This window comes from Lissotriton helveticus, chromosome 5_1 (genome assembly GCF_964261635.1).
Source record: "Lissotriton helveticus chromosome 5_1, aLisHel1.1, whole genome shotgun sequence".
NCBI classification, from domain to species: Eukaryota; Metazoa; Chordata; class Amphibia; order Caudata; family Salamandridae; genus Lissotriton; species Lissotriton helveticus.
The window spans coordinates 2,087,144,370-2,087,165,362 of NC_136065.1; positions in this window are offsets into that span (position 1 = coordinate 2,087,144,370).

The following is a 20,993-nucleotide window of genomic DNA, read 5'->3' on the forward strand; positions in this document are numbered from 1 at the left end:
TCCAATAGAATCCCATCCGCCAAACCCCGCTAGCAAGGCCAGTGCGGGGAGCCGCCTGTTCTTCCACAACAGGGTCTCTGCTGTTAATCTACCCCACCAGCCCATGCGACGCAGCACTTGTCGCCAAATCACAAAGACCCCTTGAGTGGCACGTGGCAACCTCCTCCGCAGCCTGGCCGAGTACAGGATCATGTGCAGCGTGTTGTCACCCATCAGCGAGCGCTCAAGGGCATATGCCGGGTCTCCTCTATCCCCGTACCACCATTCGTTTAGTACTAGCAGATGGGAGGCCTGATAATAGGACAGTAGGTCCGACGTGGCCAGACCACCACAATACGTGGACAGGAAGCATGTCCGCAGCGCCACCCTGGCGGCACCTCCAGCCCACAAGAAGCTGCCTAGAACAGAATTGACCTGCCGAAACCACTGAGGTGCGATCTGGTGTGGGTAATTCTGCAGCTGGTATAAAAGGCGCGGAAGTGCGACCATTTTAAAGATCGCAGACCTACCAAATATGGTAAGAGGCATCCGGGACCATGTTTTGACGTCCGTCTGGACCCTCTCCCACACTGGTACCACGTTGCGCTCCCATGTAATTTCTGCGGACTCGGACAGGAACACTCCCAGGTACTTCAATCCCCCGGCCCCGCCAGCAAAGCCGACGCCCAGGAGCCTGCACCTGCCCCGTCACCCAGCACCCATAGGGTGGACTTACGCGGGTTAAGACAAAGGCCCGACACCTCGCCAAATATGCGCATGATTTCCAAGACTCGGGGGCCTGATCTATTTAAATCCGTAAGGAAGAAGAGGACATCGTCCGCATAAAGTGCGATCCTGTCGGTGAGTCTCCCACCCCACACGAAGCCCCGTAGCTGCGCGTCGATACGTACCCAAGAGGCCAGGGGCTCCATGGCCAGTGCAAAGAGATACGGGGATAGCGGGCATCCCTGTCGGGTCCCTCAACCGATTGGAAACCTCTCGGAGACCACCCCAGAGACACGCACGGACGCCGTGATATCAGTATATAGCAGTTTGATGTATGAAATGAACACCGGGCCCAGATTAAGATAAGGCAGGAGCGCGAATAGATATGTCCAACTGACAGAATCAAAGGCTCTATCAATATCTGCTAACAGTAGAGCTGCCCGCTCCCCAGTGGCCCCCATGGCGTCGACCGCCACCTGCGGCCGTCTGATGTTGTGCCGCGTCGCCCTACGTGGCATGAAGCCAGCTTGGTCCGGGTGGACCAGATCAGCCACATATGGGAGAAGGCGGTACGCCAACGCCTTAGCCAGCAGTTTAGCCTCGATATTGAGCAGGGATATGGGGCGATATGAGTCATGTCTGTCTGGGGGTCTACCCGGCTTCTGGAAAACCACAACCTCGGTGTGTCGCCAGTCAGCTGGCAGTCTACCCTGTTCCCGCGCCGCCTCCAGCGCGGTCCTGTAGTGGGACCCCAATTGGAGTTGGAATTTCTTATAGAATTCACACGGAAAGCCGCTCGGCCCGGGCGCCTTCCCTGTGTTGAGCTGCCCCAACGTGTCTCCCAGCTCCTCCGCCGTTAGAGGGAGGTCTAGCGCTGTTCTCGTCTCAGCGGAGACTGCCCTCGGGGGCAGGTCAGCAATGAATTTATCAATCGCATCCGCCGGAAGACAATCCTGCGGTGCATATTGCTCCATATAATAACGGGCAAAACTCGCCGCTAGTTCGGCTGGGTCTGTTATAGCTATGCCATCCCCACCCGTGAGACCCGGTAGTGTAATTGGTTGCAGGGTATGTTGACAAAGCCTATGGAGCATAGTACAGGACTTATCCCCCCACTGGTAGACTCTACTCCGCGTGGCCAGCCATGCCTGTCGAGCCTCATCAATTAACACAGACGCATAGGACTGCTGCGCCTGCAGGAGCAACCGCACCGCCACATCATCACCCCCTCTCTGGCACCGCTGTTCTAGAATTTCTACCTGCGCCACAGCCGCAACGATGGCCTCTCGACGTCGGCGACGGGCCGCCGCGCACCATGCTATGTCGGTTCCCCTCAAAGTGGGCTTCATGGCTTCCCAGACCACAACCGCATCTATGTTCTCTACCAGATTTTCCTGCCAATAATGGGCAATCGCACCCCGCATGTGGTGGATGTAGTCAGCCTGCTGAAGGTGCCACGAGGACATCCTCCACCGGAACGGTTGTCGTTTCCTATGCAATTCGACCCTGACGGCCACCGGGGAGTGGTCAGACAATCCTCTAGGCAAGATCCCCGCCTCCCGTACTCTATTCAGGAACGCACTGGGCACAAAACCATAATCCAGCTGCGAAAAGGAGCCATGCACAGCAGAAACATATGTATACTCTCGTACTTTAGCATGCATGTGTCGCCAAACATCCACCCAGCCCAATCCTTCCACCAACGCATTCAGCCGGGTAGGGGCAGCGGCTGTCAGCGTCCCCTGCAGACTCCGGCGGTCCATACGCACATCCATTACGTCATTCCAATCACCTCCCAGCACAGCCAGGGACTCCGGGATGTCCGCCCACACCGCAAACAGCCTCTCAGCCAGGGACCACTGTAATGGGGGAGGGGCATATATACTCCCAAACACCACTGGTTCAGTACCCACCATTCCTTTGATAAAAACATATCGGCCCTGCGGGTCAATCCACTGTCGCTCATGAATGTAGGCCAACCTGCGATGGACCAAAATGGCAACCCCTCTGGAACCCCTAGAAAACCCAGCATGAAAGACCTGTTGGTAGCCAAATCTCTGCAGGCTAAGCACTTTCGTTCCCATCATGTGCGTCTCTTGTAGCAGTAAAACATCAGCAGCCTCTCTCTTCCCCCATCGCAAGATCGCCCCCTCTTGATTTTGTCAAGCATCCCCCTGACATTCCAACTCAGTACGCGCATGGACTCTCTGGGGAGCCCCGGAATCGGTGTATCAGCCATAGTCGAATGGGACAGAACATAGAGGCCCACAGCGCCAGGCCCAGGCGCACAGCACAGTCAGTAGCAAGGCATTAGAAATCACGTGCAGACCCCACCAACCACCCCTGCCCCCCCCCCCAAAACATTCCCCTCAACTCCCCGTCCCCTTTCCCCTGCCACCCACCCCTATACCTCATAGAACTCTGAAGTATCTGTCGCGGCATGGGCAACCTCGGGCCCAAAACAGAGCGCCCAAGGTCAACCATGCCAATGCATCCCAACTACCCACTACCACCAAAGAACCCCCCCCCCCCCGGGGCCAACCCCCACTCGTGGAGGATTCAGGCAGCCCCTACATAACCGCACCCCGAACCCCACCCCGCCACCACACACTATCATATGAATACAAAGCGAGCGGCGGCCATATATACAGTATTCAATCGTCAGCCCGGTAAAGCACAGCTATAACCTGCAAAGCGGACAGTCGTCAGACGCTCAATGTCCAGCGGTCTGGGAAGCAGAGCGCCGCCATCCGATCACCCCCAGCAGGGGCCAATGACGCCAGCAGATAATGTCACCCCCCAAAGTCTTTTCAATGTTCTTTTCCGGAGTGATCGGATTTGGCAGGTGTCCCATCTCTTGGTCCCCTGCGAGAGGAGGAACGCTTCCGCGATCTAGATTTCCTGTGCCGCTTACTCCGGACAGCGGGGTCGCCCCGCTCCTGTGACGAACCTCTTGACTGGCTAGGACTCAGGCCCGGCTGGGCATTCGGCCGGACCCTGACCGTCTCATCGGTCCACCTAAAGACCTCTTCCGGGGCATCAAAGAAATGGGTCCGTGACTGAAAGACCACACGAAGGCGGGCCGGATAAAGCAAGGAATACTGTAGCTTCAGGCTGCGCAGTTTGGCCTTGGCAGCGATGAAGGAGTGGCGTTGTTGCTGTACCAATTTAGTATAGTCTGGAAAAATCATGATCTTTTGGTTCTCAAATGTGAGTGAGTCCTTAGCCCTCGCTTCCCGTAGGATAGTGTCTCTGTCGTGGAAGTTCAGAATCCTAGCAATCACCGGCCGGGGTCGCTCCCCAGCAGGCGGCTTCTGCGTTAGGGCTCTGTGGGCACGCTCTATCACAAAACACCGTGACAGGACATCCGGGGGGAGCCAGCTCTCAAGCCATTGAGTTAAGAATCGTTCCATGGTCCCTTTCTCGCAGCCCTCCAGAAAGCCTACAAAGCGAAGGTTATTTCTGCGTGCCCGCCCTTCTGCATCTTCCACCCGGAGCGCAAGACCTTTTTGAATTTTTTCCATCGCAGCCACCTTCTGCTTTAATGTCCCCACATCGCCTTCCACGCCCGAGATTCTTGATTCAGCCTCCGTGATGCGAGTTACTGCGTTACGAAGATCTTGTCGCAGCAAGGTTACATCAGCTCCTACCGCTCCTATTTTGGCGTCCAGCATGTCTCTGGATTGAGTGATTGCCGCCATAAGCGCTGCGTTATCTGGTCCTGCGCCCTGGCCACCTCCAGACGCCCCGGGTCCCCCACTCGGTCCGGTGAATTTATCAATGGGCCCCTGTTGGTGGACCCACCGCCCCCTCCGCCCCTGGTCATGTCGGAATTGTATAGGGGGGCAGCTCCCCGCAGCCAGCCCGCCAGGCTCCTCAGGTCAAACCTACTGCGCCACCAGAATCAACCAGGGTCACTTCTCCCTATGAGTTCTACTGCCCCAAGGTGCACAGGTCTGCCACCTGGTCCTCCACCAATGCCCAGGGACACCGCAGGCCTCTGCGTAGCTCCGGTCGAGTGTCCAGGAGTAGTGCGTGGTTCCAATCCGGCTATGCCTCCCCGCACATGTGGCTCCGGTCTAGACCCATCCGCTGCCAGCCACCCGCCTCAGGCCGTCGGGGGTCCCCTACACCACCACTCAACGCTCCGGGGTGGGGCCCTGGAGACACTTACTGTGTTCACCTCGCCTCCGCCACCACAGCTTACGGGCACCACTTCCAGGGAGATCTCAAGGGGCCCACCGGCCAGGAGTCCAGGCAAGCACGACAGCTCCAGGTCTTGAAGACCGAGCAGGATCTCGCCCCGGGGGCGACAGCACCGTCTGTCCTGCCGCTTCTCCGCCCAGGCTTCTGTCACGCACCACCACAGGCAGCCGGGGACCTCAAAACTCGAGGCCCCGGCTTCTGAAGCCCAGCGCAGGCCGCAGTCTCTCTTCAGCGCTCCCGCAGCGCCTACAGCCACGCCTTTGTTGTAGGGCACAGCCACGCTCCCACTCTCCACTCCGCTACCGGCCAAGACCCTAGAGCTCGGGCCCCACCGCCGCGACAGCCAGCCAACTCCGGGAGCTCCCGGCCGGGGGTCACCAAAATCGAGGCCCCGGCTGCCCACGCCGGGACTAGGCCTCGGATCGCCGCCGCTGCTATCTCCGCCACAGAGGGTCCGGGAGCCCAGATCTCAGCACCGGAGGGCACCCCCCGCCGATCGCCACCTCAACAGCAAGTGTGGGTTAGAATGCGGGTCCGGGGGCCAGGATAAATCGTCGGATTAGGATCGGGCTGGTAGGAGCTCTAGCAGGCTGCGTCCACCATCTTCGCCCACGAAGCCACGCCCTCTTGTTTTGTTTTTAATGATTTGTGAAAACACACACATGGATAATCATTGATAAATTACATCAGTGTAAGATTGAGCGTCAGTACCTTTCCTGCATCTGTACAAGTAATTCTGTGAATGGATTTAAGTACAACATGTGTAACTATGGAGTGATTAATTCATTTACCTCCACATTAAGAAAGTCATAGACTGAGCCTCAGATGAAAGGTGGTGTATGCTTTTTTATATCCTCCACCTGGGCATGCTCAGTACAAATGGCAGACCTCTGAGAATCACCTCTGTCTGCGGTTGCATGCGAAAACTAGTGGCGGGAATTGTGGTGATGTTCAATGTGCTTTGGGTACCAAGGAAGTGCTAGGAATTGCCTTGCTGGTGCTGCACACATGCAGGGTTCTGACAAGGGTATTCCTCTGGATTTGCTACAGCTAGGAGGTTCCCTCAGATACAAATACGTCCATGGGTAAACGAGACATAAGTGTAGCATGCCTGCACTAGAATTCTGATGCTAGTCACTGCCAAACAATCCCCTAGCTATTTCCTAGGGGCTCTTGTAATATTGTGGACTGAGATTGAGGGTGTCTAGACTAGATGGTGACATTATTTTTCCACCAAATGTTTAATGCAGCCTGTTTAGAAATTAGGGTATCTAGTTGGCAATGGTTTGCACCTTTGTCCAAATAGGGACCCTTCTTCTAGTCAGGGTAAGGGGGATACACTTCTAAAATAACCCCTGCTCACCCCCTTGGTAGCTTGGCATGAGCAGACAGGCTTATCGCAGAGGCAGTGTGTTAATCACATACTGTAATACAGTGAAAACACTACAAATGGACACCACACCTGTCCAGAAAAATTAGTAATCTTTATCTAAAGCAAACAAGACCAAAACAACAAAAATCCACAGGACATCTAACCTGGGCTTCTATTGGAATTCTATAACGCATATTAGCACCAGAACCTGGGCTTCTATGGGAATTCACAAGGGCATATTATCAAGCACATTATCGCCGCTTTAGCGGCAGTTTCCTGCGAATGTATCGCCCTTTCTTGATAATATGGCCCTTTATTCGGCTGGTCGTCTTTTACCGCCTGTACTTGTAACTTTACCTGGATGCTCTCCTGTCTGTAAAGATGTATTTGCACTGCTTCCTGGGTACTGCAATTGCTTTTTTATACAGCCCTCCGAGGCCATGTATGTGCTATACAAAGATATATATATATATATTTTAAAAAAAATGCAGTGTACAAAACAGTAAAGAATATAGAACAAACCTGCAGGATTAGCAGATTTAAATGTAATTACACCATTCTAAGATCTCAGAATAGAGACCTGCGTCAAGAAACTCTTCTGTTAGTGGTGCGTGTTATGTACATTTTCAGTAACATTCTTACCCTCTCAGTTTAAATACACAGAAGCCTCATTCTATTTCGCAGGAAAAATGCCATTTTTCCAAAGTCGCTGCATGGTATCAGGTTGTTTGCATCACTGCACATTCAGCAGACTGTGTCTGTGTTGTGTTTTTTTTTTACAGTAGAACAAAAGCATGCTTCTGAGGGAAAGTTAATTTCGGCGGCCCCCCTGGCTGCCACAGTGAGAATGAGGCAAGCGCTGCCTGCAGAACGCCTCGTCCTTCGCAGGGGCGACAGGTGCCGCGAAGGAACACTTCACCTGCGCTGTGTGGTACCCTCGCCTGCCAGGGCCGCCGAAAGAAAGGCGACACAGCCGGAAAAGAAGAAATGAAAAGGCAGCTCTGACATTCACAATAAGGAGTGGGCCTCTCTGGCGAGCCTGCAAACAACAAAAAAACCATAACACCTCCGCAGCCAATTATCTGACATTAACCGCTCCCCAGACGCGAAATCGACACACTTGTGTGTATCGTGCAGGCGGCGGAACGACAAAAGGGGAGCCGTGGCCCACAACAATAGTACCAGGTGCGGGCAGAGAAGGCCTGGCGCACCTGGAGGTGGCGTGCGGGCCTGCAGGGCCGCTCTGGCCTCTGCGACATTTCCTGGTAGCGTCGTGAGCACTGACAAGGCTTGTTTAGAACTCTTCTATTTTTATCATGCATTTGCTTTCAGATTCTTTTATCTCTTTTAGTAGAAAGTGAGAAGTTTTAGATGCGCGCCTCAGAAGTGTTATTATCATGTTTACTCCGATCTAGGCTGACATTTTTGCTGTTTTTCTTATGGTCACTTCCATAACAGTATGGATGCTTGAAGGGAAAGCGGCCATGTTTCAATTGTTTTAGTTATAGGGAAAGATTATCGATATATAAATCGAGATGACACTTTTATCGCCATATTTGTTTTGTCTTGTTGAGAGTTTAGTGTCTCTAAGTGCTGTTTTCTTTTTTAAACCAGAGATAAAGTTGGGGATCAGATACTATAAAAACCCATGTATTTGACCATAAATTTTAGAGGGTTTCCGACAGAATTATCAAGCCAGAGGCCATGCCGGTTTGCAGCGACAATTCAGCATAGTGCTTAGAAGTAGTGGTAAGGTGTTTGGTTACTGAGGCCTTGCTGCCTATCTTATGTGTGTTCATATTGTTTTCGCTGGCCATGTCATTCATTTTTACATTTGTGTGGTCACTGATCATATTTTATGCCCTAGACTTTTGTTTTAAAAAGAAATATTTGAAAATAGGGGTCTCCAACCTTTTCTGCAGTAATAGCTACTTATGATAAATAAAAATCATTCAGAGCTTCTAATATCATTAGTGTTGTGATAGTGGCCACATCAGACAAGATTACATTAGTGGCCAAGCTGTGTAAAATTGGGAAACATCCTTTACAACATCCTTTACAACGCAACTATTACATTACACTACACTTATAACGCAGTCATTTAATCGCAACATCCTTTACAACGCATGCCACTACAATGCAGGCATTACAACGCATGACACTACATTGCAGCCACTACATCACATGTCACTACAATGCAGGTATTACAATGCATACCATTACAACGCATAGCACCCCTACAGTATCCAAATCTTACCCTACTGCTGCACCCCCTGGAGTTAGAATAGTCATTTTTACCCCTATACTATCCAAAACGTACCCTACTGTTGCACCCCTGGAGTTAGAATAGTAATTTTTACCCCTACACTATCCAAAACGTACCCTACTGTTGCACCCCTGGAGTTAGAATAGTAATTTTTACCCCTACACTATCCAAAACGTACCCTACTGTTGCACCCCTGGAGTTAGAATTGTAATTTTTACCCCTATACTATCCAATGCTTATTTATTTATTTATTTATAAAGTTTACCTTAAATGCAATGTAATGGTATGCGTTGTAAAGGTATAATGCGATGTAATGGAATGCGTTGTAAAGGAAGTTTCTAAAAATGCGATATAGTGTCGTGCGATATAATGGAGTGCGTTGTAAAGGATGTTGCGATGTAAAAACTGCGTTGTAAAGGCATGCGTTGTAAATGTATGCATCGTAACGTCATACATTCTGTAACATTACCTGCAGTGACCACCTCAGGGCATCAGGCAGTATTGCGGGCAGTAATGTGAAAGAAATGCTCTGGAATGGCTCTACATGGTTAATACACGACAGCAATAGATTTATTGCCTCAGATAATAATATTAGTAAAAACCTCCCCAATGCCACATGACTTATCAAGCAAATATCAGTTTTAAATACATTTTTGGAAATTCAAACATCAGCATATAATTTTGAAAATACACAGATTTTCATCTCTAATCCATACCTTTCAATTTTGCAGCAAAAGCTTCTTAGTCATAGGCTGTTGAGCTACTAACACATAGCTGGAGAGCTACACTAGCTCATGGGCTCCTCGTTGGAGAAGCCTGTTTTAAAATGTTGTCCCTAGTTTCTTAGTGTTATTTCCAGTGTGTTATTCATTTGCAAAAGAGGGTTTTGGAGTTCCACTGTGTCCCCGAACACATCTAGTGGGGCTGACCCTGACAAGAAAACCCCATCTGCTCAGAACTGCTCAGTCGGTGGTGTTTGGGTCACTGTCCAACTGGATTTCTAATTCGTATTGGTGCATTGAACTGAATTCTTTCATCAGTGGGTTATAAATCGACCCCTGTGGCTCTCAGGGGATACCCAAATTGAGAAAGTAGGCTGCAGATTAGGGCATTGCTTTCAGAGCAGGATGGACTACCATGACACAACCATGCCTCCACCCCCTATTCTAGTCATATCCTGCTGCGATGCGGAACTAGTTTGACCATTTTTGTGGATTTTGGTTTCAAGGACCTCCCTGTGGTCTGGGAAGGTCTGCAGCACTTTGCCTGGGCGGGACTGGCAGTTCTGGTGCTCTGGCGTTTTCCTGGTAATGTGCCGGCTAGAAGGCTGCTTTCAGACTAGGATGGACTGCAACGACCCAGTCATGTCCCCGTGACCTCGTTCTATTCACACCCTTCTGTGGTGTTGGGCTGATTAGAAAAAAAATTGATTTGGGTTCCCAGCCTGTCCCTGCACGAAGCGCAGGTGGAGATGGGATGACATTTAAGTTAATTGGTGCAAATATGGAACTGGGAAAGTCTGTGATACCTGGCTCCTAGTCGGATTTGTGAAGAGCTGAGGCACTGGGTGGTGGAGCGGGTCTGGGAATGTCCGCCGAACACGGCGATGTGTGGGTTTGCAAAGGTCTGTGTCTCTTATTACTGGGCTGGGCCTGGGCAGGTCTGTAGTTTTGGTGTCGGTTAAGTATGAGAAGGTTTGCGGGGCATGGCTCAAGGGTGGTCCTGGAAAGGCCGGTGACACCTGGTGGAGGGGGTGTTTGCCCCCTGTTACCTGGCTGCAGGGTGGGCCGGGGAAGGTCTGCTGCACATGGTGCAGAGAAGACAGGCTGGATAACCCCTATTCTAATGTTACATTTTTTTGCTCTAGTAGGAAAGTGAAATGGACTTAGAGGTAGGAACCAATCCCTGGAGAGCTCTAGGCCACCATGCTTTACTTGTAAGCACTGAGGGGCAGATTTACAAGCCCCTCGCGCCACTTTTGCGTCACTTTTCCCATGTTAAAAGTGACACAAAAGTGGCGCAAGGGGCTTGTAAATCTGCCCTTGATTATTTATTCCATGGTGGGGCTGCGCAGCGGTGGAGCGGGTGCTAAAAGCAGCCCTAGCAAATGTGTTCATAACCGCCTCCTAGTGGACGGTGTGAGTAAAGCAAGTGAGTCTGACCATCTCTTGAGGCGTTTAGGGGAGGCGAATTATCTGTATGTCTACAGGAAAAATGTGTTAATTTCTCCAGGACTGTTTGCCTGTCGCGATAGCTGCTGGTCCTTCTGTCCGTCCATCACCAATAGATGCCCCCTGGTCTTCAGCCTACTTTGGTACCACCGATCCCTTATGGCAACTCCTGCCCCAGGGAGGGCCCACAGAGTGGGTACTTGTCCAGAAGAGATGGGGCTCTCTGTCTCTTGAAGAACAGAGGATGAATAGAGAGCTTATAGCGTTATTTATAATTGTATGATGTTCGAAAATCCTCCACCAATCCAATCTTGAGGAGATCCCACCAAAGAAATGTTCACATTGCTGTACCACTTCTGTGTCTGCCAATAATTCCAACACCCTGGGCCTGGCAGCCAGCATCTCGTTGAGAGCTCCTCCCCTCTCGCTCAGGTGGGGGCGCTGCTCCCCCAACCTCCTCTGCTGCTCACGAAGTGACCTCTCTGGCACTCCAGCCCCTCACACTATGCGGGCGCCGTGAAGTCCCCAGGACAGGGGCACAGCGCTGGCCGCACACATCAGAACCCATCACGTCAGGCGCGAGGCACGCCGGGGAATTTGCATGCATTATTCGGATGAATATTAAAAGCTGTCAATTTCTGGTTGGCGCGTCGGCGCCAGGAATACAGAACAAACAGCCGCTTGACTTGTCTCCCCTTCCAATAACTCAATTAGGCCGGGGGCAGAGGGCGGGTAAACGGAGCCGTGAACATGTTGGCCAATTTGGTTTCTGTGAAGTTCAAGGCATTGTGGCGAGGAATTTGAGGCGCGCGCCGCTTCGATCCTAATTACCTTGCACGGGATCCCGAACCCGAGAGGGCGACTGTCTGGGCGCGTGGCAAGGACGCCAGGGGCCCTAATGCACACAAGGAACACGGTGCCAGCCTCCCCTGCCAGCTGGGAAGCTGAAACCAGCCTTATGAAGGGTGGGGTGGCCTCCGTGTCAACACCTAGCCTCCGCCCCCACTGCAGTAACAATGGCTGCACACCTGCCGCTGTCTTTTCAAAATGGTGGCCCAAGTGCTGTTGCAACTGGCCACCTCGACCCCACCAGGTGTCTACTAGGATTGTGCAAAGTTGAGAAGAGGTCCTAATCTCAAATTTCCTAATTTCGGGGCATATTATCAGAGGATTTATCTCCGCTTTTTTGGCTTTAAAAGTCAAGAAAGCGGAGATAAAATGATCTCCCTATCAGCAACAGAGTGCTAACAGGCAAATTCGCATGTTAGCACCCTTTTTCTCTACGCTTCCCCTTGCATCTCTAATGAGATGCAAAGGGGCGTTCCAGAGAAAAATAATAGGAGAAATGTTGTTAAGCGACATTTCTCCTATTATCAAGGATTTTGTTAACCCTGTTAGTGATAAAAAAAGCAACGCTAACCGCGGTTAGCACTGCTTTTTTTACACCTGGTATTTTCCTGACTTAGCCATGATATCCTATGGAAGGTGGATATCATGGCTAAGTTTGTGAGCCCCTATCATCAAGCTAACGACAAATTTCGAGAGATTATCGTTGGTTTTCCAGCGATAATCTCTGATTTGGCAGTTAGCGCGAGGATTTTTATCACTTCTGAGATAAACCTTGCTAATAGCAAGTTATCTCTGTGATAATTTCTGGCGATGCTTAGCGTTAAAAAATTTGTTGCTAAGCATCGTTAGCGAAAAATATCGCTAATCGTTGGTAATATGCCCCTTCGTTTTTAAACTTTGAGAGGTTCGCCAAGTGCATAGCCCAGAATTATTTTTAGCAATCCTCTGCAGCAGTAAAAAATATTGAGGCTGCTGCGAGGAGCTGCTAGAAGCAAAGGAGGGTCTGACCCCACCTTCCCTGGAAAAGTCTGAGAGAGCATCGATGCTTGATTAGATGTTCAAAGGTCTCTATGAGGAAGCCATGTCTTGACTCCCTACCGAAGGGTGAGCTGGTTCCAAGCTATACGTCTTCTTAGATATGGAGGTCTGATTGGTATCAGCGTAGAGAGTGATTTGGCGCTGTCTGTGAGTAGAGGTGTGAATAAGTTGAGCGTCATAGGCGAAAGTGCTTGCCTTTTGTCACTAGGGCTGAGAACAATCTCTGCGGCATATATATATGAGCCCCTATCGCCACTGGGACGTAACTTTTTGAGACGTTCCTGTGGCGATAGGGGACTTGCCTTATGTACAAGGCAGCGTTAAGCCACTTAACGTGAATAAGGCATTCTGTCACGCTGTATTTAGTGTGAAAGGGGTGGGCATTGGATCTTGCGGTGGGCGTTCCACTGCAACATCCATTGATTTTGACGCTCCCCCTATTCACAAGGGCAGTGTAAATAGGAGGCAGCGGCAAAATTAAGACCAGGAAAATCCTGGTCTTAAACAGGCGAAATGAGGAGAAATGCTTTATTTGTCCTCGTTTTTGCTTTTTCCATGTGTGCTGCCTTGTGTAGCACACAAGGAAATAGCAAATTGCCATGGTTTGTTTATGTACAGGAAGGTGTCCCTTTCTGTACATGAACAAACCTTTTTAAAAAAAATGCCATTCTGTCACTTTCATGTGTGCTGCATGAAGCAGCACTCAAGAAAGTGAGAGAATTGCATTTAGGATTCTTTATGTGCAGGAAGGGACACCTTCCTACACATAAACAATCCACCCCTGCACACAGACACCCTTGCACTCTGGTGCAAGGGTGCCTGAGTTGTTAAACTTGGCGCCATCGCAGGGGAAAATGCAAGGCTGCAGCATATCCTTGTGAATATGGTGCAGGCTTGCGTTTCCGCAGTGGCGGAGAGAGGCATTAAGCCAAGAAGGCTAACGCCTCGCTCCGCCACTTCCTTGTGAATATCCCCTTCTGTTTTCTGAAGCTTCGGGTTCAAATCGGCCTTTGATCACCAGACATGAGTAGTGCCGGGGCAGTGTGTTGGGTACAGAGTCCTGCTGAGAGTTTATACCACAGGGTAGAACTGCGGACTTGTGAGGCTTGACGTTGTCGTCCACTTGGAGATCCCCGACAGCTTCCATGCAGAGGATGAAGATGACCAGCAGTAGAAGGAACCTTGAGATAAGTCACAGGTCACAGGGTGGACTGCGGCTTGGAGGGGGCCATCTACGCGGGATGGAGTCTTTTGTTAGGTGGTCTGGAGAGGACCAGCTTGGTAAGTAAGTTTGGTGAAGTTTCAATAAAAGTTTTAAAGCAGGAATTGTGGTCCTTCTTCTTTATTGGAGGTTATATCTTGTGCTCCTACCTAATTCTTCCTCATATATGTTTTTGAAATGTTGCCTGTCTTGTGGTATGCATCGGTGTTGGTTTTAGGGGGGTGCAGCAGGTTTAGAAGATGCAGGAATGGAAAGAGGGATCCGGCCAAGTCTGTGACTGCACCGCGTTGTTCCAATGTTGTGATCAATCCTAAGAGACTCTTCTTGATTTTGGAGAAAATCCCAATTTGGACTCAAACTCTCATTGGCATCCAAATCAAATTACACTCCCTGCACTGTTTGGCCACAATGTTCTGCCAAGTTTAAACTTGGCACAAATAATCTGGTTAAGTAGCACAAATTCCAGGTTTGTGTTCCTTGGAATGAGAGAAAGGAAGCACTGTTTGAGAATTACTCCCTATTCCGGGATATACAACTCAGAATAATACATTAAAGCTACACTATGATTTATGGATTCCTCAGGTATTGCAAAGTGTGAGTGCAGAATTACTGCATCATTATTCCCTCCAAAATTTGAATGAGGGCTTAAGTTGAGAATTTGGCACACAGCGTGCTGTGGGCCACTCATCACTTGTTTGAACTCTAGATCCTACTTGTTTTGAGTGGATATGTCACTGTGTTTATGTCTGGTCTGTGTACTCACTGACTGATGTCCGAAACAAACTGCTTCACAATGGCTTTTGTATTTGGGCACGTTGAGGAATAACGGACTACCAAACACAGGTTCTGAAGATCACAGCATGATATCCATGCGCTACGATTAAGGCCCACTATACCCATTATTAGATAGTCGCGACTCGCTTTTTCATTTGCTTCCTGAGATTTGGATGAGACTTTGATTACATCTATACCCTTACCTTGGTTTAGCGTCTTGTGTACACATCACTGGATTGGAATACGCCCAGAAGAAGCACGAATGGGTGAAACGCATTGGCTGATGGCTGTTTTGTGTAAATTACATGTATAAAAACAAGTGAAGAAGTCAAAAGAAATTTGACCAGGCAAAGAAATACTTGGTCTCTGTCCTCGTGATTGCGTTGCTTTATGGACGTCTCCAATTATTATGCCTAATTGTCTCTATTCGTGTGCCTCTCCGTCTGTGTGTTAGATCACTGGCTGATATCTAGGAAAAAAAGAATTTTGTGATCATCAATGTGCAGATAAAGTGTAAAAACGAGGATTTCACCCAGAGGTGTGGGAGTGACTCTAATGAATGATAAACCACTGTTCTGATGAAAGAGCTATTCAGGTTCATTGTGCAGTGAGCTATCGTACACTTGAAGGGTACGTCAAGTGTCCTTATGGTTCATGGGGGGACCAATGGCACTGCGCCACCCTGTTTCTTGGCACATCCTCATCTGCGGATGATCTTGTATCTCACAGTAACAGATCGAAGATGGTAACTGTGTCTCTTATCCATGCCCACATGTGTCTGAGTGTGTTTTATGGGTTCTCTTGGGCTGAGTGGGTGTTGGATAGCTTGGCTAAGGAGCTGTTGCTTAATGTTGGCCCTGATCTGCAACTGGGTCATTGCGAATGACCAAGAGGATGAGTTGCTGTTTGAGACGACTACCAGGCAGGGGTGTGTTCAGGTTGGTGTTGGAGTGTGACTGGTGCTCAAAGATGCTGTTCCATAATGATCTTAGCACAAGGTAGATCAGGCAAAGAACCTTGTGAAATGGTGATCAAATGGAAATGAGACTGGTCCATCTGTAGGTCTGGAGCACCAAGTGGGCCCTCTACAGAACACCCTGATTAAATGGCTACATGTTGTAGAATGGGGAGACCCTGTCGTCTTTGTGTTTCTTCTTGGGTAGAACGGTTAAGGCGGAGCAGGGACATTTTCAGTGCTATTCATTTGTGAGCATGATGGAAGGTTTGACATATCTGCTCCAAAAAACCATAAATGCTGAAGAATGTGTGGAGCCATTGAGAAAAAGTATATATATAATGTACTCCTAGCTGCGCATAGTGAACCTAGTTGTGGAGGCAGAAAACACCCATCGCTGGAGAAGCCACAGTATAATATGGCCGGCTTTCCCCAATTGAAAGCCCACTATATACAAGTTTAACCCAAGCCCTATCTGCCCCCATTATTTTGCACTTTTAACATTTAATTATGATATCCAAGTGCTGAGATATTTATCAGCCCCCTTCCTCAACTATTTTTCTGTTAGCATAATAATGCACATGGCTCTGGACCTGATTAACATTTTGGTGGAAACCGAAAATCGTCAGATTTGTGCAAAAAGTGCAAAATCATCCTTAGAAGGATTTTCCTCCATTGTAGACACCTCCAGTGGAATTACGTTCACAATAGAGATCGTCAAGCACCGGTAATTCTGTTGATGGATTCTCCAGTGGAGTTGAGTTCTTCGGTTGAGGGTTTAGGAGATCCTCCATGCATCAGAGAATTTTCTTCTGCCGCCCTCTCTAAACCAGGCCCGCTCTGTCTTTGTGCGACTAGAGTTGATCACAGGATGCCATCATTCAGCTGATGCTCCTCTTTCTCCCTCCTTTCACAACTTAAGAATACATGATGAAATAATGCTCATGATGTATCTTGGCTAGGTTGACCAGATTCTCGAAAAAAACAGGACAGGTCATAGGCATAGAAGTAGGACTACAGTTTGCAGCAACCTTCGACATAAAAGTAGGACTATTTGACAGCTGTCATAGACATAGAAAAAGGACTACAATAAAAGCCCCCTCCACAGACACAGACGAAGAATTAAGGAAGACAAATGAGAGGTTTTTTATTGACTGTAAACTTTGTTACAAAAGTGACGCAAACGCAGCGCACATTTTTGCCTTGGGTTTTACTTTCCATTGCGAATCCTGATTTGCATTTGAAAGTATCCATAAAGTAAAATGGCGGTAAACGCTACTTTGCATCAAGGGGGTGTACATGGGGTTTCAATGCAATCACCCATGGATTTTGATGGTAATCTCCAGTGGGAAAAGTATTTCACTTTGTCAAAGCATAAGATTTTTTACTGGACGGGAGACCCTTCCAATACAAAACCTATGCTTCACAAGCACACACTTGCACTGTAGTGCAAAGATGTGTGCACGGGTGCATGGCAGCCTAATGTGTTCCACTGCTAGGGACAGAGCAGCAGAGCCAGATCTCAGAGGTATGGCGCTGTTGTACTGTCTCCATTTCATGCAAAGCAGTAACTTTAGTCACTGCTCTGTGTGAAAACGCAGGAAATCAGCACCTTTGTTTCTCGAGGCCAGACACTCTTAACATATAATGGCCAGCATAATGGATGACGTGACTCCTATACCTTGCAGCCCACATCTTTTGTAATATTTCCTACGCACTGATTAACATGCTTGTTTAATTTATCATCTCTAAATAAGATGAAGGGCCACTGGAATGTTGTGGCAGCGAGGCACTAAATTTTGTGGAAAGTTGAATGCCACATGGCGAGGTGACGGCTGACGCAAGCTTTATATGTGGTCTCTGTACACAGTGCAGAACCACCACTAGCAGCTGAAGAAACCTCTGTGACACATCCAACCGTAAAGTAAGCCCCCTTGCAGCATCTTTGTTAAAAAAAAGTCAAATAGTCTTCAAAAAGCAGAGTTGCTTTGACCTATCTATGTAGCCCAGAGGGACCCACTCTGTGCAAGTTCCTATTTTTGGTTGCATTTTTTGTTGTTGTATCACCATATTTTTTTGACACCTGACGGCTAAGTAAAGTAAATAAACACAGCAAGGTAATGTTGAAATTATGAATAACCAAAATGAACCTGGGGGTCTATTGTAGAGCAAGCTTAATACTCAAAAATGATAAGACTAATGCCCAATGATTAGGTGCAAGGTAAAATCCCTTTCAGTCTTTAGTACAATGCTCATAGTCCAACACACATAACCACCAGCAACAGTAGGTGTAACCCAATGTCCAGAGATGGATTCCCATCAAAGTCTTGTTAATGATCAATATTATCATCTGGTCATCCACAGGTAGGGATGGTGCGTCTCTGGATCATTGAGACAATATCCATGCCCTCCATGAGAGATAGGGTTACAACCCCCAATTACTTGTAGACCATATGTGTGACCATTAAATGGGAAACAAGTGCAGTGCAAAAAACAAACATTGTGAAAGTGAGATTAAAAGTAGAATAGAGGAAAAATAGCAAAGAAACTTTAATAGCTATTAGTCTCTTTCAAATTTAAAACCAAGAACAGCGCAAAAAAAGCAGTTTTACCAAATATCTGCATTCTGGACAGACATGTTTCTGCCAAAAAGGGAACAAACTCCCAAGGCTTTCATCAGGGTCTCTGTTCTAAATAGTTTTTGCCACTGCATGTGCGTACTACATATAAACGAATAAACCAATATCAATTAGTGAAAACATTAAACCATAAAGGATATATATAACTGTTCCTCCATGTCAATTGGTGTAATGTTCACCCATAATGACAGGGGATCAGACCTCACCTCACCTGGAACCAAGCTCAGGATAGAGGAGGCCACGCTCTCTCCGTCGTTGCCTCAGACTGGACCTAAGTCTGGGGGAGGACATTTGTCACCCCATCAAAATCAGACTGGTGCCCAAGAAAGTTTAAACAAATGGCCGGATGTTTTTTAGGGAGGGTTGGAAACAACCCAGCAAGAATGTCATTGTGCCAGCCATTGGGGCAACAGCATGTCCGAAACACAAGCATGACCCTGCTCTGCTCACTGGAGTCAGAGGTCACTGCCTGCACCCTTATCCTGCCAGCCACCAGTGTGACCCTGCTCTGCCCTTTAAAACGAGTGTGTGGACTGCAGCAGAATTAAGCAGCAGCCAGAAGTGAAAGGGGCTTTGATGGGAACCAACCTGCATGGCCCCTCCCAAGCCCTGACAGCACCAGCAAGTCAGGACCTTGCCTCCATATGAAGCTGCTCCAGCCACGATCCATCAGCAGCCACAGATGTGCCCTTCCAGCCTACAAACCATCACAAGTGGAGTGGAGTGGCTCACTGGTTAGAGGCGGCAGACCCGGAAGCAGAAGATGGCCCGGGACCAGGGTTCAATTCCCGACGCGGCAGGGTTGTGGACCAGGGTCAGCGGACTGGATAATTCTCGACTCGGTGCCTACTCTAACCAGGGATCACACTCGGCAACTCTGGGCATTAGCTTGCCTCATCTCCACAACGGCCCCCCACATACGCCGGGGATGCCTGGTTTCACCTTGGAGATACCCAGTAGGGACCATCTCACAGGGAAAGCCAGGACGGGTTCCCCAGCGGTCTACAGCGCTGAGATACCCCATGTGGGGTGATACATGCGCTTTACAAGACTACATTACATTTACATTTACAAGACTCGAGCAACATATGAAAGGAATTCTTGCTGCCTTGTAGAAAGAAAATGTCTCTATTTATCCCCTTGCATGCACAGGACTTCCCCCGTACATCCGACATCAAGGTGGGCGTGTGCAGAGGACGGCTGGGGGCCGTCGGAATTCCGCCCACTATTCAGATCACCCGCACAGTGTGAAAATGTGCGCCACATGTACGCCCCACAACAACCTCACCTGGAGAACCGCCACACCGTAACTAGTGAGAAGTGAGCATGCGCACATCTTTTGATTACCAGTGCATATGCTCAACTCACTACTCAAAACCGGGACATACCTATGCTCTACCCAGCCATTATCCAAAACCAGGGACATTTATGCATTTTGGAGGAAAGTGTCGGGACACTTCACCAAAAACCGGGACCGTCCGCGGAAAACCGGGACGTTTTGTCACGATAATCTTGGCCCACTGTCCTTGCAGTTAGAACATTTGATTGCGTGATGTCAAAATATTTGCGTTAGATTTGTGCGGTGGTTGACAGCCGTCTGCCCATTGACATCGTCTGTCTATTTTGTGCCCAGCTCTTCGTTAGAATATTCAGTAGAGCCCAGATACTTAGCAATAGTCTTCATTACAAAAGTTCTAGTCTTTCTTCAGCCCCCTCTTCCTGGTGGGGTAGGTATAAGTGGACCACCCTTCAATAGGAATTGCTGTTTAGACTTAGAAGAGCATTCCCAGCGGCGGCCGGCCACATTACAATTAAGGTGTGGCGCAATACCCCAAACACTCACCATATATTATGAACTTGCTGGCCGCAGGCTCTGGATGCGGTCTCATTCCTCCTCCTGTCTCTCTTCTCAGTGCTGACACGGGGCAAAGTAAAGGACTTCCCTCCTTGTACAAATGCAAAACCAACCAATCCTGGAGCAGGAGCACAGCTCCAGGATTGGTTGGAGCAGGCTGACCTAGCGATCATTTTGAGTTTGGGGGCCTGTGGCTGCAATCCCTCTGCTGTGTCTCAACCCTGGAATTGCAGGCTCTGAAGTACATATGTCAGATTGGCCGACTCTAGACAGTCGGCCAATCTGACATGCGCACTGGCAGCGGGGCTGCATTAATAGTGTAATTGCACTAACCAGCCCCACCCCCTACCCTTGCACTTTAACAGCGTGAGCCTGGGACATATTAATAAAATGGTATTTATAACCATTTTATTAATGGGTGTTCCTGCTGTGGGACGAGGCTCCTTTGCCCTTACTGAGAAGCCGCTGCTGAGTAGGAATGTGTGTTGTTATCCCGCAGTCTTTTTGCCTGCAGGGAATCACAACGCGGTTGTTACAACTACCGCGTTGTGATTCCACATACCATTACCCCGCAAGTCGTAACAACGACTTACGGAGGGGGGGCGCTGGATGTTGGAATAGTATAATTTACTATTCCAACTCCAGTTTGTGCGGACAGTAGGGAAGGTGTTGGATTTTAAATCCAACACCTTCCCCCTCCCCCTCTGCAAGTCGTTGTTCCGACTTCCGGAGTAATAAGAATAATAATAAATAAGGACATTTGTAGAGCGCATGGATTACGCCATCTCAGCGTGTCCCCGCGCTAAAACAGGAGAGGAAAGAAGACTCGTCCGAGAGAGGTCGGAAAAGCGAGGGAAAAAACACAGAGAAACCTATGAGGAGAACAGATGGGTTTTCAGCATTCGACGGAAGCTAGGTTCTGCCGGCTCCAAGCGGAGGCT